The sequence below is a fragment of the Hydra viridissima genome, unplaced genomic scaffold (assembly GCF_058129835.1).
Source record: "Hydra viridissima isolate aposymbiotic clone 2 unplaced genomic scaffold, HvirCarnegie_v1 scaffold_19, whole genome shotgun sequence".
Classification (NCBI taxonomy): Eukaryota; Metazoa; Cnidaria; class Hydrozoa; order Anthoathecata; family Hydridae; genus Hydra; species Hydra viridissima.
In genome coordinates this window covers 1,935,446-1,953,902 of record NW_028324318.1, presented here as the reverse complement: position 1 = coordinate 1,953,902, position 18,457 = coordinate 1,935,446, and the positions used below count along the sequence as shown (strand labels likewise).

General features: G+C 32.2%; 1 pseudogene; it reads right to left on the bottom strand.

Moving 5' to 3' along the window:
* Window positions 1-4,543: 4,543 nt before the first annotated feature.
* LOC149876666 (uncharacterized) overlaps window positions 4,544-18,457 on the bottom strand; it is a 56,697-nt pseudogene continuing 42,783 nt past the window's right edge.

Below are 18,457 nucleotides of genomic sequence, written 5' to 3'. Positions count from 1 at the left end.
AAGCACTATTCGCAGTCCTTATCAACAGTAGCACCTAAATTTTTTTAGTTATTTAGTTACTGAATTCTACTAAATAATAATGATATCTATAGCATTTTCCTAAGTTTTTTGTTTGTTTATAAGTTAGATGCTGAATGCTGAATTCTAATCAGTTATCTAGAAAAAGGTCAACATATTTTAAAATCTACATATTTATAAATTCTAATGTAGTTCAATAAAGAAAATTTTTTACATTTTGTTAAATTATAATATTAAAATATGTATTCAGTTTTATTCGTTGTATTAATTTAAGTCTATTGTGAATAATTTCAACAATATTTTGAAAATTTGTTAAAAATAGGTTACAGTTTTTTTTATTTTTTTTATAAGAAACCAAGCTAATGGGTTAGTATTTGAAAGTTTCTTATTTTAAAGCTTGTTCTAAATCTAGTATTAAAAGTTTCTTAATAGAATTCCATTTGATTGCACATGCAAATGAAATACTAATTTAAACTGTTGTTCTCTGTTGTAGATAATGTTGTTCTCCTTTTAATTTAAACTGTTGTTCTCCGTTGTAGATAATAACTTTGTGTAATCTTGATGTAATAAGTAGGTAAAAGTTAAAAAAATTCCTCCAACTCTTAAATAAGTTTATTATTCAATTGTAACTTATCACTAAAAGTTTCTTAAGATTTTTGGGCTTCTAGTGCTTGTTTCTTATAAACTCGTTTCTTATTAAAAACGTGTATCTTACAACTAATTGTCTAATCAAGTTATTGTTAGAATAACGTTATTTTGACAAAATTAAACAATTTTTTATGATTACCCTGGATGACATTATGCTGTGTACACACATTTTTAGTAAAATTAGAAGCATAAAATGTGATAAGAGGTCAAGCAAGTCCCCTGCTTTAAACGTAATTATAGATTTTCAGCTTTTTCTTACACAGAATATCTGATATAGTAAGATTCTGGTCATTTCTATTATTTGGGCTTTACATTAATGATGTCAACAAAATAGGGGGAGGAGGATTCTTAAATGCTTTGACAGTTGTTGACAAGGGGAGGAGTAGTAGGTCAAGAAAAGTGGACGTCAACAGTTTTACTTTTTTTAGTAAATTTATTTACTTAAAAAAAAGTAATTTGAAGCAGCGTTAGTAGTCGTTTGTAACGTAGTGTTTGGAGGGTAAGAGGTAATCAAATGTTGTGTCTCTTGAAGTTTGGTGAGGAGGAGGTGGGGGGGGGGGTGGTTGACGTAATTAATAAACAGCCTCATAGTTGTGTCTGGCATTTATTTTCTGTCACCATAAACACAGGAATAAATTATAACTAATGGTGGAATAAAATATAGTGAATAATACGTAATAATAATTAAGTAAAAATATGTTTATTTGAATTTGACGTTTTGCGTATTTGAATAAACCACAATCTATCTAATTTTTTGTATATGTTAATTTTCCATTTATGCATCAATATATGTATTTTGGTTTTTGAGTCCTCAAAAACTCTTCAAAACAGGCCTTACCCCCAATAGTACACTAACGATTTGCCAGAAACCCAAATAGCACAGACTAACAATTTGTCAAAGCAAGGGAAATTCTTTAATTTGTCGGATACAGACGATCTATCAAGGGATAATTTTTGGATTCAATAGTTTGTTACCGAGTAGGCCCTTAATTTAAAATTTGCACCAGACAGTTTTATTAAAGTGTCATTCCTCTTTAAACAGCCTCCCAAAATTACTTATGTTTTTAAACAACGTGCTGAGTTAAATATATAGATTTCTAAAACAAAATATTCAAAAACGAGTGGGGAGGAATAAGCCTTTGGATTCACCCTTGTGAGAGGGATCATCCTTTTAAAATTAATGTTTTAAATTAGTTTAATTTTTCAAAAGTTAAGTTAGTGGCCCTCAAATAAAATAATGCCTGCTCTGTAAAAAGGTTGGATTTCTCTGGTTTAGGAACCTTTTTTTTTGTTTGCCTTTTTTTTTTTTTTTAATAGTATATAAAGTTGCTTTGTTTTTAGTAGTATATATTTTGCTTTTGAATAAATAAGTTACATAAAGGTTTCAAATTAAAACAATATAAATAAATAAGACAATTTAAAAAACAGATCGGGACACAAAGAAGATATGCGTAATGCAATACCATCTCAATCTTTTCATAAAATTTCTTAAAAAATATACATTGTCAAAAAGTTCTAATAGACTGCAGATATAAGTAAGATGTTAAATTTCCAATTTAAACACTCAAAGATTTAAAATATATTAACTAATACATAAATAACTAAAAGAGAGCTTTGATGTGTTTAATGATTTTAAGATTTTATCATTATATTATTATTAGCTTTTTTTTTTTTTTTTGAAAATAATTACATTTCTTGGTCCTCAAAATGTTATCGAAAACCTGTATATTTATTTAATTTTATTGAAAATTTACAAGAAGTTTTATTGATTTATTCTTAAGAAATACTTTCCATTTATATTTTTTTCAAACTTACAAATAAAGTTAGCTGGAGAGAGGTTATTTGTATATTTATGCATTAAAATTAAGTGTTGATTAATACTTATTTCACAAACATTCATCATTTTCATGTCTCTCATTAAGGGTTTAGTGTGCTCCCATTGCTTTTTTCCCGCATATAATTCTATTCACATGTTTTTGAACATTAAGTATTTTTTTAAGTTTTGTAGGTTGCGTGCTACCCCATGTAATATTGGCAAAAATATATTAAAATAATGAATTAAAGAAAAGTATAATAATTTAAGACATATATTAACATAAGGACTAACTCGGTACATCAAACCGACAGTTTTACTTACTTTTGATAGTAAATATTTAATAATGGGAAGCCAAAATAAATGCTTGTCAATAAGTATTCCTAAGACCTTTATATAGTCTTCTTGTTTTATTTCTTTATTATTTGAAAATAGATCTGGTAATTTAAGGAAAGAGGTTTAATTCATGCATGGTTGCAGGGTTTTCTTTTCATGAAATAGTGTATGCATTGTTTTTTTAATGTTTAATTAAAGTTTATTTTCTGTAAACCAATCACTTATCTTTTATTTAATTCAAAGTTTATGTAAGCATAAAACTGCTTGATATTATAGTTGGAAAGTAAAAAAAAATTTCATCATCTGCAAGCATAATTGGGTTTAATTTGGCTGATGCATTTCTCAAGTTGTTTATATAATCTAAGAATAAGAGAGGGCCTATTATTGGTCCTTGTGGTACTCCACACGGGATTTTAAGTATTTCGAACTCCTAGTTTTGAACATATTGTTTTCTAATAGTAGGGTAACTATTAATGCAAATGTAGTCCTTATTTATTACCCCATAATACTTTAACTTTTCTAACAAGATGCAACGATCAACGGTGTCAAAAGCTTTAGTTAGATCAATAAATATACTTAAGGTAAATTTTTTTTTATTGCTGAAGATCAATAAATATACTTAAGGTAAATTTGTTTTTATTGCTGAAGGCCAAACAAGAAAAAAAAAAGAAAAAGAGTAAACAAAAATAGCAGAATCGATGTTTGTTAAATTACTCTTTACAAATCTGCAAGCACTCTTGAAAAAACCATAAGATAATTATGATAACTGTGTAAGAACTATAAATTTAGGGGTATTTAAAAAGTAAAATTCGGGGGTAAGAAAGCAGTAGGTACTTAAAAAGTGCCTATTACATTCTAAAATGTCCTCAAATCTCTAAACTCCGACTGGAACGTCCGAATTCCGACTATACTTCTAAACAACCAACTATAAGTTGAATCCGCGAGGAAAAAATGTGTAGGCCGATATTTCAAAAAACAATATGATGATATTTGTTTTAAAACAAAATGTTTCTCCCGCTATAAAAAATATTAAACGAATTAAAAATTTGTACACTTTATAAATCTTTTTAAGTTTTTAATAATAAACTTTATTTTATTGTTTCAATTTATAATATTGTTTAAATAATGAAATAAAAAAAAGGTTTATATAAGGTAAAAAATAAAAGTTAAATAAAATACTGTTAGGGTAACTACACCTCTACATAGGAATATATTTTAGTGATTAAAAGAAATAAGGTATACTTTTAAAATCATAAAACAGAAAAAAACTTTAACTCAATTAATAAATGTCAACAAAGAAATAAAAACGTCGGTGTCAATGAATAGCTTTTAACTTAACAAGACAACTTTAAAATTTTCAAAGACGGTTTTTGTCTGATTCTGGTGTGGAAAGTGTGAAAGTACATCATCATGATGTCGTTCCATGTCAAAAGAGTAACGCTCCGATATAAGCATAAAAGTGTTGCACAGAAATGTCCAACAAACTTTATTTTTAATAGAGCTAATGAGCACAAGTGTGAAGAAAACACATTGAACAGTATTAATAGGAATTTTAACTCACTTCTATGGACTGATTTTAGATATTGACCAAGCTTTTTAAAATAAAACATTTTTCTGGGTAAAATCTCATTTTAGTTAAGCAAATCATCATTAGGAGACACAGATCCGGCAATATAAACAAAAGACGTCTTTCATTGAATAGTTATACTTTTTTTTAGTTTTGTCAAATTATATCAGCTGAAGATTCATCAAATAAAAATTCACAAAATTGGCAAGAATGTCCTGCATCAGGAGCTGACTTATTAATGTTATATGAAAACAAAAGTGAAGTTTTAGAAATATTCATCTTTTCAATTATTTGTTAGACGCTTAAAAAATATGTGCCACCATCTTAACTTGCTGAATTATTTTTCAAGTGGATCTGTAAAAAATTTTCCCAACATAACATATTTGTGTATTTCTCTTAATAGTGTTTTTTTCAGCTCAACAATTCCTTTACATGTATGATTTATGGAATGTCCTGTATCATGTGTTAATTGTTTTATACGCTTCCCCTGATTACTTGTCATACGAAATCCCATTTCTTCAAAATCCCAAATAAATTGTAATCAATCATCGTTTGGATCTTGGATGACAGTTGTCGATCATCATTAAACCTATAATTCACACCCACACTTTAAAACATTTTACATTTAACATTTTCTACCATGTAACAACAAGTTTAATAAAATCAGCAGTCTCATTTGTCATTAAAATGTTGGAGGTTTTAGGATGATTAAGTAGAGCGCTTTGTTTTTTTCAAAAAAAAACTTTTAGAATGAAGTTTTTGTTTGACCAAGTCTTTCAAAATGACTTGGTCAAACAAAAACTTCATTTAAATCAGAAAGTTTCGTTAGACTATAAGATTTAGCTTCAAAAGGTATTATTAAATGACTCCAACAAGCTTTTTTCTGAACACAATTTTCATAAAAAATTAGTTCTCCTTTTTTTTCTGTGAGCCAATTGTTATGGATGTTTTTGATTAAGTGGACAAATAGCAAAAAAGTTCCAATGGTGGTTTATCAAGATTTTTCAGCAAATGAGTCAAATTTTTTGAAAAATGCTTGATTACTCAACGCCGTTAATGCAAGTTCTCAAACTTTTTCGACTTGTTTGTTCTCGGTGGTAACAAACATGTTTTTTTTTCGGTCTGCAACATTTGTTTATAAACAATAAGCACCAGTGTTAGTTTCATTTTTGTGACCGTAACAAAACGTAACTTAGTCAGACTTCATCTTCCCAAAAACCAAAATTGAACGTAACGAAATAATAATTCAACGAAGTTGAACAAAGTTGAACGAAGTTGAACAAAGTTGAGCAGGATAAGTTAAAATATTGAAAACTTCATCACCAATTTGCAATTAGTAAATATATATGAATGTTGCCTCAACTAATAGTTTCAACCTAAGATTGGCAATGGTATTAGGTCAATTTAAGATGTAAATTAATTACCTTAATGCATGAAAAACTAGGATATCAAATGTACTAAATCAAAACTGAAAAAAGATATTCAGGACTTAATACTGGCTATTGCCACATTTGGGGACCTACATTTTATTTATTTTGACTAAATTTTAGTAAAAAACAAAAAGTTTAGTACAACTATTGTAGAGTTATTTCCAATCGTGTAAGCTATTTAATAAACAAAATTGAAATAAAAATTTGACAAAGATTGTAATTCTTTATTAGTATGCTATCTTTTATTTCCCATACATTGAGTAATTTAATAAATCTTGATAAATCTTCACATTATGTTGCCAATTTACTGACAGAGGCATGCTAATTTTTGTTGCTTTATGAGAAATGTTGTTAATTGAAATAAAATCATCAACATTTGTTATTTGGATATTCTGATGTGGTGGAGAAATAGTTCAACCTCTTTGCCATTACTCTCAAAGCTGGCACGAAAACTTCTTTGCATTCCAGTCACTTCTGCTTCATCTGAGCGAGTTTTTTCTGTTGCTGGGGGCATTGTTACAAATCAAAGACACAACTTTGATCCAGAAAATGTGCACATGCTTGTTTTCTGTCATTCAAATATGGCAAAAATAAAAAGAAATCTGGCAGAAAGCATTGAAACTGAAGAGGAAAAGAAACAACGTGGGATGGAGAAACACTTACAGTAAAAACTGACCAGAGTTTTTTGTATAGTGCAGTTAGTGAACATCTAAAAATAATAAAAAATTTTAGAGGCAGAAAGAATCTCGAGTAACAAATATCTCAAATTTCTCAATTTTTTCCAAGATATTTTTTTGAAACACTATCTAGCAGAAGTAGGGGGGGGGGGGGGGCAATGCCCAGTGTTATTGGATATCCAGCAGAACTTTGGGGTGCAATTTTGGTAAGATATTGAAGAATATTAGTTAAAAAACTAATCGGAGTATCATGCAATTAGCAAAACATTAAAATTGGAGATTATATTTTTTAAGTTTTTTTTGTAAAATCCAAGATTTTTTGTACTTTTCATTCAAGATTTTATCCATGTGCCTAAAACAGCACGTCTAAATGTTTTCTTTTGTGTTTTCCTTGAATCACCCTTATCCCACATGCAGAAATTAAATTCGCATTTCAGTCCGAATTTAGTCCATACCTTGTTTTGGAACAAATTTATTATAACAGTTAGTCTTATTGCAGTTAAACAATTCTTTTGCTTAAATACTATCAGTACCTAATAGCTTTTGTAAAAAACAAGTGCAAAGAACAGAAAAGATGCTTTAGCAAATTTTCACCCTACAACGAATAAAAAATTTTGCTGATTATTTTTTGCCCAAAGCTTAAATGAAAAAAAAAGTTTTCTTCTCCCATCACTTCAGTCAAACAATTTTGTTCTAAATAGAGGAACTAAAATAAACCCTCTGATATAAATGCCTAATCTTGTAAGAATGTTAATGAGGAAAGTGGGGGCTGCACCACTGCTTTAAACATTTGGGTTTTTGGAATTTAATTTCAAAATTGTGTTCCAATATTTTGTAATATTCACAAATTTTAATGTATCCTTTTTTATTGCAATAAAGTTTCATTTCTCTATTTTGTCTTGAATTGTTACAAATAGTTCAATACAAAAAAATAGTGCTTAATTGGTTGTTTAAGGGTTGTAATTTAATAATTCAATAAAATTAATGATAAATTGGCTTTTAAGCAAATGTTTTTCCTTTACACTGTTATTGCTAACAAATTACACAATATTTTTGGAAACTTTGCCAAATCTAATTTTAGTTCAAAAAGTACAGGCTTGAGACCACATTTTCGCAGGCTTAGGCTCGACTTTTCAAAATCACACTAAACTCTGGCTTTAACATCTTCTTAAATTTAATTTTGGTTATTTATACTAGCAATACAAATCAGTGGTTTTTAAAATTTAATTAGGTTGTTCAGAAATTTATTTGGTTCAACTACGTTAAACTTTGTTTAACTACGTTTAACTAAGATGATTAATACAAAAATACCGTAAATAAACGTAACGTAATTGAAACAAATCTACGTTACGTTTATTTACGTTCAATTTCGTTGACCGTAGTTGAACGTAGTTGAACGAACGTAACACTGATGCTTAATAAACAATATGATATGTTAAGTTTTAAAAGATATGTTTTATATGCCATTGCTGAGAGCTTTTAAAGCTTCTTTTTCGTAATCATTCAAAAATTTAATAAAAAATAAATCACGAACTATTTTAAAAGCATACTTTAAATTATCTTTTTCTTTTGTTATACTGCTTCTGAATAGCACTGATAATTTTATTAACTAAATTTTGGCGCAACCTTTGATTAACTCCCCGAAACTTTACGATATTTCATTAAGATCAAAGAAAAGCCGCAGGAACATATTTGTTCCGGTAGATGAAAAATTGCATTAGCGCAAAAACCAAAGTCTTCTCGCCTGACTTCCCAAAGTTCGCGGGAAAAAAAAGTCAGACGAACTACCGTCTAAATCTATAGACATTGTCTAAAACTTAACATATTTTTTGCGATGGAGTAAGAAAATATGTATACATATTTTCTACAAAAAAATAAAAATATATATATATTCAAATAAAATATATATATATTAATCTATGGTAACTTAAAGACCGTAATTTAAGTTGAATAGTTTTATGGCATTGTGAAATCTGGTACGGTGGAGTTTTCCCGCCACGGCGCTCCTCCGTGCCTCATGGCAAATCCCTCTTGTTGTATTATATAATTTTAGTTGAAATAAAGAGTATTAGCTGGAAAGACGTGTCTATATAAAAGTTAATTGAAAGTCCTTTCCCTGTCTTAAAATAGTTTATATTTTAAATTGGCGCCCGATGAGTAGAATGTTGTTGCTTTATGGAGTTTGTCGTGAATAAAGTCTTCAAGACGTAATTGAAGGTGTGTGAAGGCGTGTTTGAAGGCGTGTTTGAAGGTGTGTTTGTGTGAAGGCGTGTTTGAAGGTGTTAATATTTTTAAGTGTTAAGGTATTTAATTGTTAATGTATAAAATGTGTGAAAATGACGCGATTGTAAAAGTGTATAAAAAGAGTGTGTATTTTGTAAAATATTGATTCGCAGTCAGATGTAAAATATATTATCAAGTTCAAAAAGTGACTCTTTAGTGTCTCAGGGAAAGTATAAATAATTCCCCACACTATTTGGTGGCGACTACTGCCTGGACGAACGAAACCTACGAGTTAGCGAAGAATGGACCAAGAGCAAATTTACCAGAGAGAAATCAACATGATAAGAATAAACATTAAAGGCATAGAACGCAACACGATTAATGGCGACAAATCAAGCATAATCTTAGCGCTGGACAAAATAACAAATTTATTGGGAAGATTTGAAATGGCAAAGGATGAGCTGACCAGAAAAATGCTCGACGACGGCGAAAACATCGATTCGGTAGAAGAATGGCTTTCGAAACCAGTAATGGAAGTAGAAGCAGCGATTGAAATCAAAAACAAAATGGTGGACAAGTTGGATTCGATAAACAAAAATGAATGCGTCAGAAAATTCGAGTATGAAAAACAAATCATGGAACAGCAGTTAACGATTCAAAAAGAAGCAGAACAAGCCTCATTGAGAAAACTTCAAAGCGAAGAAGAATGGTATCTAAAGAAACTAAAAATGAAAGAAACAATGCGTAAATCACTTGGAAACGAAAACGAAGCAACTCAGCAATCCGTCAAGCTTCAAAAATACACAATCACAAAATTTAATGGCGATTACAAAGACTGGTTACGATTTTGGAATCAATTCACGGTAGAAGTCGACAACTCAAACATATCAAACATCAGCAAATTCAATTACTTACTGGAACTCGTCGAAGGAAAGCCCAGAGAGGACATACTTGGTTTACCACATTCGTTGGAGGGATACGATGAAGCTAAACGCATACTACAAGAAACTTACGGAAAAGATATTTGGGTTCACAAAGCATTGATTAAAGATTTGGAAGGATTGACGGCTATACACAGCACGCACAAAATCAAAGAAGTTCACGACTTTTACAACAAGCTTGCGAGAACGGTACGAACATTGAAAACTATGCAGAAACTTCAAACGGCCCAATCATTCGTGTATTCATTGATGGATAAACTTGGACCAGTTCGTGAAATACTCACACAAAACGATGATGGATGGGAAGAATGGGGACTGGAGCAACTTGTCGAAAAGTTGCAAAAATACATTGAAAGGAATCCGTTGAACTCAACTTTTAATCCAAGCGACGAACAAACAAAGGGCGATAAAAAGAACACAAACGTGCAGTCAAGGTCCTATGAACATCGAAGCACTACATTCAAACAGTACAATGGCGGTCTTTATGAAATCATGGCAACTAGTGGTAAGCATGGATGTATCTACTGTGGGTTACAAAATCACAAAAGCGAGGATTGTACAAAAGTGCTAACTGTTGCAAGACGCAGGGAGATTTTAACAAGCAAAAGATTATGTTACAACTGCGTTGGTTACGGACATTCGGCGGCAAATTGTAAATCAAGAGGATGTAGAAAGTGCAACAAAAAACATCACACGTCCATTTGTCAAGATGGGAACGCAACGATGGATGGTAAAATGGAAAATAAAAAAGAAACCATGGGAGTGGTGCTAAATGCAAGTACAACTATTCACCCGACAGTGATTGCAAAAGTAAATGGTGAAAAGGCAAGGATAATGTTGGATACGGGTGCTGGAAGTTCCTATATATGTACAAACTTGATTACGAAACTAAAGCTGAAACCTACACGAAAGGAATATAAAAGTATTGAACAGCTCTATGGAACGGTGGACAAGCGTGTGGAAATCTATAACGTTACGATAGAATCAACAACGATACCGGAATTTCGAATTAAAGTTGAATGCACCAACGCAGAAAAAGAAACACTCACCTTTTTACCCAATCCGATGATTAAGGATGTTAAGAAGCATTTTGCAAGACTAAGGAGACTGAAATTTAGCGATGATGAAGGGAGTGACGAACTTCAACCTGTTCACATTATACTCGGTGCTGCTGATTATCAACGTATAAAAACCACGGAACCGGTAGTTCTCGGAAAAAATCCGGATAAAGATCCAGGAGCAGAATTAACTATGTTGGGATGGACTCTTTCTGGGAGACGAACACAATTGAGTTCTGGTATTGAGAAAAGTTTCTTATTGAACACTGGTCGTGATGAGTTCGAGCAAATGTGTAGTTTAGAAGTACTTGGATTATCAGACACAAGCAGCGAGTCAATGTTCCATCAAGACTTCAGCGAAAAACTGCATCAAACCGACGAAGGTTACTATGAAACCAGAATGCCGTGGAAAAAGGGTGTTGTTAAACTGCCAAACAACAGAAATCTGGCTCTTAAAAGATTGGGAAGTGTAACAACTCGATTGAAAAAACTTAAAAAACTAGAGCAGTATAATGATATAATGATGGAACAGATCAATGAGGGAATATTGGAAATGGCACCAGAAAAACCTACTGGAGAAATTATTCACTACGTCCCTCATCAAGCAGTAATCAAAGAAAATGCTGAGTCAACGAAAATGAGAATAGTTTATGACTGTTCAGCTAGAAAAGACGCTCAATCACCTTCATTAAATGACTGTCTAGAAGTGGGACCATCGCTGCAACCTTTGATATTTGACATACTCATACGAAATCGGATGAATAAACTCTGCGTGTTAGCGGACGTGAAGAAGGCGTTTCTACAAATTAGAATACACGAAATGGATAGAGACGCACAACGCTTAATTTGGTATAAGGACTTAAAGAAAATGGAATTAACGGAGTTACGATTTACAAGGGTGATTTTTGGTTCAAGTTCAAGTCCTTACATTCTCGGCGCCACGATTAAAAAGCATATATCAAAATACAAGGACATTTATCCAAAAACGGTGCTTGCTTTGGAAGAAGATACTTATGTCGATGATATACAGGCAGGTGGAGAAACAGAAGAAGAACTTATCAGGTTTAAAAATGAATCAACGCAAATCTTAATGGAAGCTGGGTTCCAGCTGCACAAATGGCATAGCAACGTCAGCAATCTGGAAAGCGACGCTGAGGCTAAATCAACAAAAATACTTGGGATTCCTTGGAACAAAGAATCGGATCAACTATCGATTGACTATACGGCATGCATCACTATCGGAAATAAAGGAGCAATGACAAAAAGGAAAATACTATCAGCTCTCAACAGTGTCTTTGACATATTGGGATTTAGTGCACCTGTATTAATCACTGGAAAATTACTATACAGTCGAATATGCTTGTTAAAACTCGGTTGGGATCAACAAATTCCAAATGAACTTTTAGAAGAATGGAAAACCTGGATCAAGGCAATAAACATCAAGAGAACTATTTCAATTCCGCGGAGTGTCGTGTCTGGAAGAATCATTGAAATGGAGCTCCATGGATTTTCAGACGCAAGTAAATCAGCTGTATGTGCATGCGTCTACGTTGCAGTGAGTCATCAATATTCAGAAACAAGCAACTTACTTGTAGCAAAAGCACGGATTGCACCGAGGGATCTTAGTATTCCAAGACTTGAGCTGGTAGCAGCGCACACCTTGAGCAAGTTAATGAATCATGTTAGGAAGACATTAACCAAGTATAATGTCATTGAAGTATATCATTGGGTTGACAGTACTGCGGTACTTTACTGGTTAAAAGAAAGGGGCAGTTGGTCACAGTTTGTCAGGAACCGAGTTCAGCAGATCTTATTGAATGGAGAAGTAAAATGGCTATATGTCCCAACAAAAGAAAACCCAAGTGATCTTGGAACAAGAGGAGTGAGTCCTGAGAAATTATCAAGCTTGTGGCTAAATGGACCTACGTGGTTGAAACACAAGGAAAATTGGCCAATCCAACCAGAAATAATCGAAGCGCCGAATGCATCATGTGAAACCATTAGTGTGAAAGAGAACGTCGGTATGGCAACTGAAGAAATAAAGGGACATAATATATTTAAAGAAATACTGAGTAAACTCAAGTATTGGAAGATCATAAGAATATCATCCTTTATAAAAAGGTTTATATACAATTGTCGAAATGAAGTAAAAATAACAGGACCGCTAAAAGCTGAGGAGATGATGGAAGCGGAGTTAATGAACATTAAGTTACTACAAGAAGCTGTTGCAATAAAGTCCGATGTGGAACTTAAACAGGATGAGAAACAGCTTTGGAGATGTCACGGAAAAGTCTCCGGGTATAATCCGATATTTGTACCAAAAGGATTCCAACTAACTCTAAGAATTATTGAGCATCATCACGCAAAAACGCTACACGGGGGAGTAGGAGATACAATGAGTAGCATAAGAGAAAGATTTTGGATACCGAATTTGAGAGTTGCCGTAAAAAAGGTCATTCGTGAATGTAATCTATGTAAGAGATATAGAGTGAAGCCGCTTTTACCGCCAACGAGAGCAATGTTGCCACGCTTTAGAACTGAAGATATTGATTTAATAACAAGGGGCGATTGTGCACTCCGGAGAGTCAAGTTTGTGAAAACTTGTAAGAATCACTTAAGGAAAAGATGGATGAACGAGTACGTGCACGCAATGGAAGAACGACAACAAGCAAAGGAAAAGAGAGGTAATGCAAAACTCCCAGGTGTCGGAAGCATGGTTCTCATTAAAGACGATGTGAAGGACAAGGCACTTCTCAACATCGGTCGAATTGAAAACAACATTAAAGGGAAAGATGGAATTATTCGTGGCTTTAAAATACGACTGGGAAATGGTTATGTAATTGAACGACCAATTCAGTTGGTGTGTGACTTGGAAATGAGTTGTGGGGCAGAAAGCGAAATCGAAGCGGACGAGAATTTGGAAACCAGAGCCGAAGAGGATACCTTGAAAAGAGAAACGAGACTGGTGAAATTGGATGCAAGACAAAAGATCAATTACATCATGGAAGACGAGATGGAAGATAGCTGATTAAAGCCGAAGTCTCAGCTTTAATCGGGGGAGGGTGTCGTGAATAAAGTCTTCAAGACGTAATTGAAGGTGTGTGAAGGCGTGTTTGAAGGCGTGTTTGAAGGTGTGTTTGTGTGAAGGCGTGTTTGAAGGTGTTAATATTTTTAAGTGTTAAGGTATTTAATTGTTAATGTATAAAATGTGTGAAAATGACGCGATTGTAAAAGTGTATAAAAAGAGTGTGTATTTTGTAAAATATTGATTCGCAGTCAGATGTAAAATATATTATCAAGTTCAAAAAGTGACTCTTTAGTGTCTCAGGGAAAGTATAAATAATTCCCCACAAGTTAGTTTAGTTCCTGTTTACATCGAGTTTGTTTAAACATCAACAAAGTTTGTTTTGACATAAATTATATTTTCAGAGATTGTTTTGACATTCATACTCATTTATTATGGCAGCCTTAAATAGGAAAATATCGCAAAGAGCGGGTCTACAAAACGACATAAACGAAATTAATGAGGAAATTGAAACGAACTTGTTAAATAATGGTGATAATAATTTAGTCATTCTAAGAGGATTGAGGAATTCATTAAGTAGCAGTTTAATAGAACTTAGAGAAGTCGAGGAAGAAATTATTAATTTAAAGGAGCCAGACGACATTGCTGAATTTGTCATTCAGTCCAAAAGATTTGTACGTCATTCTAATCAACTTCTTGCACAAATTGATTACAAAATAAACTTTCAAAAAGTGTCACCCAATTCTCAATCTGTTAGTTCACAAAGCATCTCATTTAACTGTAAATTGTCTAAATTAGAAATACAAACCTTTGATGGAAACCCTCTAAAATGGTATTCATTTTGGGACCAATCTAATGCCACCATTAATCAAAATGATTCCTTAAGTGAAATAGATAAAATTTTCATATTTAAAAAAATATTTTGCTTCATGCTCCTCTATCAGCCATATCAGGTTTAACATTATCAAATGAAAACTATAAAGAAGCAATTGATATTTTAAAGCAACGATATGCAGACCCTCAAGTGCAAATTACTGGACACATGGAAACCTTGTTAAAAGTTCGTCCTGTGCCATCAATGGATAATCTTGAACAATTGAGGAAGCTTTATAACGAGATTGAAATCTGTATCAGAAATCTAAATTCATTAAAAATGGACATCACTTCATATGGTTGTCTATTTATATCTATTCTTAATGAAAGAATACCTGAAGAGTTAAAAATCCTTATTTCAAGAAGGTTTGGTAATAATATTTGCTCTTTAGAAAATATGTTGGAATTTTTTAATGAAGAACTTTTAGTCAAAGAAAGATGTCAAAGTCTTCATGGACAGAAGGAACAGAAACGAAATAATGTGAATGGAAACATTCAATTTACTACACAAAATTTACATGCCCAAGGAGGTCAAGATTATAATAAGTGTTTGTATTGTCAAGGTAACCATTCCTCTACTAAATGCCGTGTAGTCAACAATATTGAAGCTCGTGTAGCCACTCTAAGAAAGTTAGCAAGGTGTTTTGTTTGTCTACGAAGTGGTCATATAAGCAAAAATTGTAGTAGTAATTTTGTATGCAATAAATGTGGTAAACGCCATCATATCTCAATCTGTCAAAAGGACAGTGATCAAAGTAAATATAAAACCCAAAAAATCAAGAAGCAAAAGAAACTAATGCAACTCACACATGGTCAAACAACAGCAATACTGTACTTCTTCAGACTGCCACAACTCAAGTTTCAGATTGTCAAAATTCTCAATCAAAAAAAGTGTTTAATGTTTGACAGTGGAAGTCAGTTTTCTTGCATAACTGAAGAGTTAAGAAATGCCTTAAAACTAAAAACTTTACGAAAAGAGAAGCTCATTATTAATACCTTTGGAAACTCAGGTGGTCAAGTAAAAGAGTTAGATGTAATACAACTTCATGTAAAACGCAAGATTAACAAAGGGTGGACATGTTTAGAGGCATTATGTATCCCAGAGATTTGCACCCCTATTAAAAGGCAAAATATTGCAGAAGCCGTTAATAATTATAAACATTTGAAACATTTAGCACTAGCAGACAATAAATTTAATACCACAATGAGTATTGATATTTTAGTTGGAATTGACTTTTACTATTCCTTTATCACTGGTGAAGTAGTTCGTGGTTCTGATGGTCCGGTTGCCATTAAATCATCATTAGGCTGGATTTTGGCAGACTAAAGCAAGTTATCAATTCCAATTGACTCATATTAATAGTCATTCCATGAAGTGTAGTGTTCTTCCTTTACGTAGTAATGTTCATAGTGAATTAAAAAACCAATTAGAAAAATTTTGAGAGCTTGAGTCCATTGGTGAGTTTAAGGACAGTGTTATGCATCAATTTGAAAAAGATGTAAAATTTAATGGTAAAAGATACGTCAAAAAATTAACCTTCAGACCAGACCATGTTATGCTGCCTGATAATTTTAACATTGCAAAGAAACGTTTAGAAAACCTGTATAAAAGGTTAAAATCGAATGAAAAGTTGTGAAATGACTATAATAAGATATTCACACAATATGAGAAAGATGGTATAATAGAAAGGGTTACAGGTGATGAAATTATAAAACCACCTGGATTAGCATGTTATCTTCCACATCATCCTGTTGTTAGAGAAGAAAAAGAAACAACAAAAGTGCGTGCTGTTTTTGATGCTTCATGTGCTGTAAATTTTCCTTCATTAAATGATATTTTATACCCTGGTCCAAACTTACTCTCAAAGATATTTGACATTCTTATTAGATTTCGTTTGAATGTTTTTGGTATTACGTCTGATATCAAGCAAGCCTTTTTGAATATAGAAATTGTTCCTGAACATAGAGATTTTGTTCGATTACTTCGGTTCAGTAATTAAAGTCATGATGGTCAATAAGTTATTTATCGATTTACTCGTGTTGTGTTTGGTCTTACTTCAAGTCCATTTATTTTAAATGGAACAATACAGCATCATCTCAATAAGTTTTTGTGTTCTAACCCCGAATTTGATAAGAAGATCTTACCTGATTGGTATGTGGATGACTTAGTTTGTGGGTGTGACAGTTTAAGTGATGGTATACAGTTTTATCATACAGCAAAAGATATTATGCTAAAAGGAGGTTTAGAACTTAGGAAATGGACAACAAATAATTTAGAATTACAAAGCCACATTAATAACATTGAAGGAATTAACGTTGATAATGATGAATACAGTAAATATGATAAAGTCAATATAAATACTCCATTGAATAATAAAATGATTTTGGGAAATGGTTGGGACATTAAAAATGACCAGTTTGTGTTTAAGTTTCAATCACTTTTAGAAAAAGAGAAGTTGTTACCCAAGACGAAAAGAAACATATTACATTTAGCTGCATCAATCTACGATCCTCTTGGGCTCATATAACCAATTACTACTCGTGTTAAAACTATATTTCATATACTTTGTAAGGATAAACTGGAATGGGATGAGGAGATTCCTGATAACGTCAAGTTTCTATGGGAGTCCATTGTATTATAGCTTTCAAAAATTCAGCATATATGCTTTCCACGATACGCTATAAGAGAAATTAAAGAAGATATTATATCAATAGAGTTACATGCCTTTTCAGACAGTTCAACCCAAGCATACGCTTCTGTTATTTATATTCGTGCTATATCAAGAGCATCAATAAAAACCTGCTTACTGACCTCAAAAACTAAAGTTGCACCACTTAAAACCTTGTCCATCCCGCGATTAGAACTGTTAGGTTGTCATTTGTCATCCAAACTCATAAAACAGGTCAGACATTCCATTGGCGATAAGGTTATTGTATCAAAAATTGTAGCATGGTCAGATTCTTTAGTTGCATTACATTGGATAAAAGGTAGATCATGTTGTTGAAAACCATGGGTAGAAAATAGAGTAGTAAAAATTAGGGAGATAATTGGTTGTGATAGTTGGCACTTTTTTCAGGGTGAAATTAATCCAACGGACATTCCTACTCGTCCAGATGATTTGTCTCATTGTAAAAGCAGTAGATGGGTGGAAGGCCCAGAATTTCGTAGGGAGGAAAGTGTCATTTTTCCAATATTTGAGTTTGATAAGAATCATTTAATAGGAGAGGCTGATAAAGAATGTAGTAAGCATGGTAAAGTAGTTGATTCAGAGGTAGTTAGCAATTTGTCTTCGTGTACTTTGTTTTGTGGGGAAGTTGTCCTCAAAAACATTATTGATATAAACAGGTATAGCTCTATACAACATTTAGTTAGAGTCACCGCATATGTTTTACGTTTTGCTAAAAAGTTGTTAAAGAACATTAGAAATATTAATGACAATAGCTTAACATGTGATACACTGACAGTTGATGAGTATAATTATGGTTTACATCTATGGGTTAAAGAACATCAAAATGAGATTTGTAAGGATGAAAAATTTAATAAAGTAAGAACTGCATTTAATTTTTTTGAGGACCATTAAGGTTTATAGCGACTAAAAGGACGTTATTGTAACAGTGATGTTTTAAATTTTGATCAAAAGCACCCTATCCTTTTGCTGAGAGCAGTTATTTGTGTTATCTTGTAATTCAAGAGGCCCACAAAAAGGTATTCCATCAGGGCGTCGAAAGCACCCTTAATGAAGTACGAAAACTATTTTGGATCACCCAAGGAAGGAAGACTATTAAATCAGTGTTACACAAATGCTTCATCTGTAAATTCTTCCAAGGACGAACAATAAAAAAAAAAG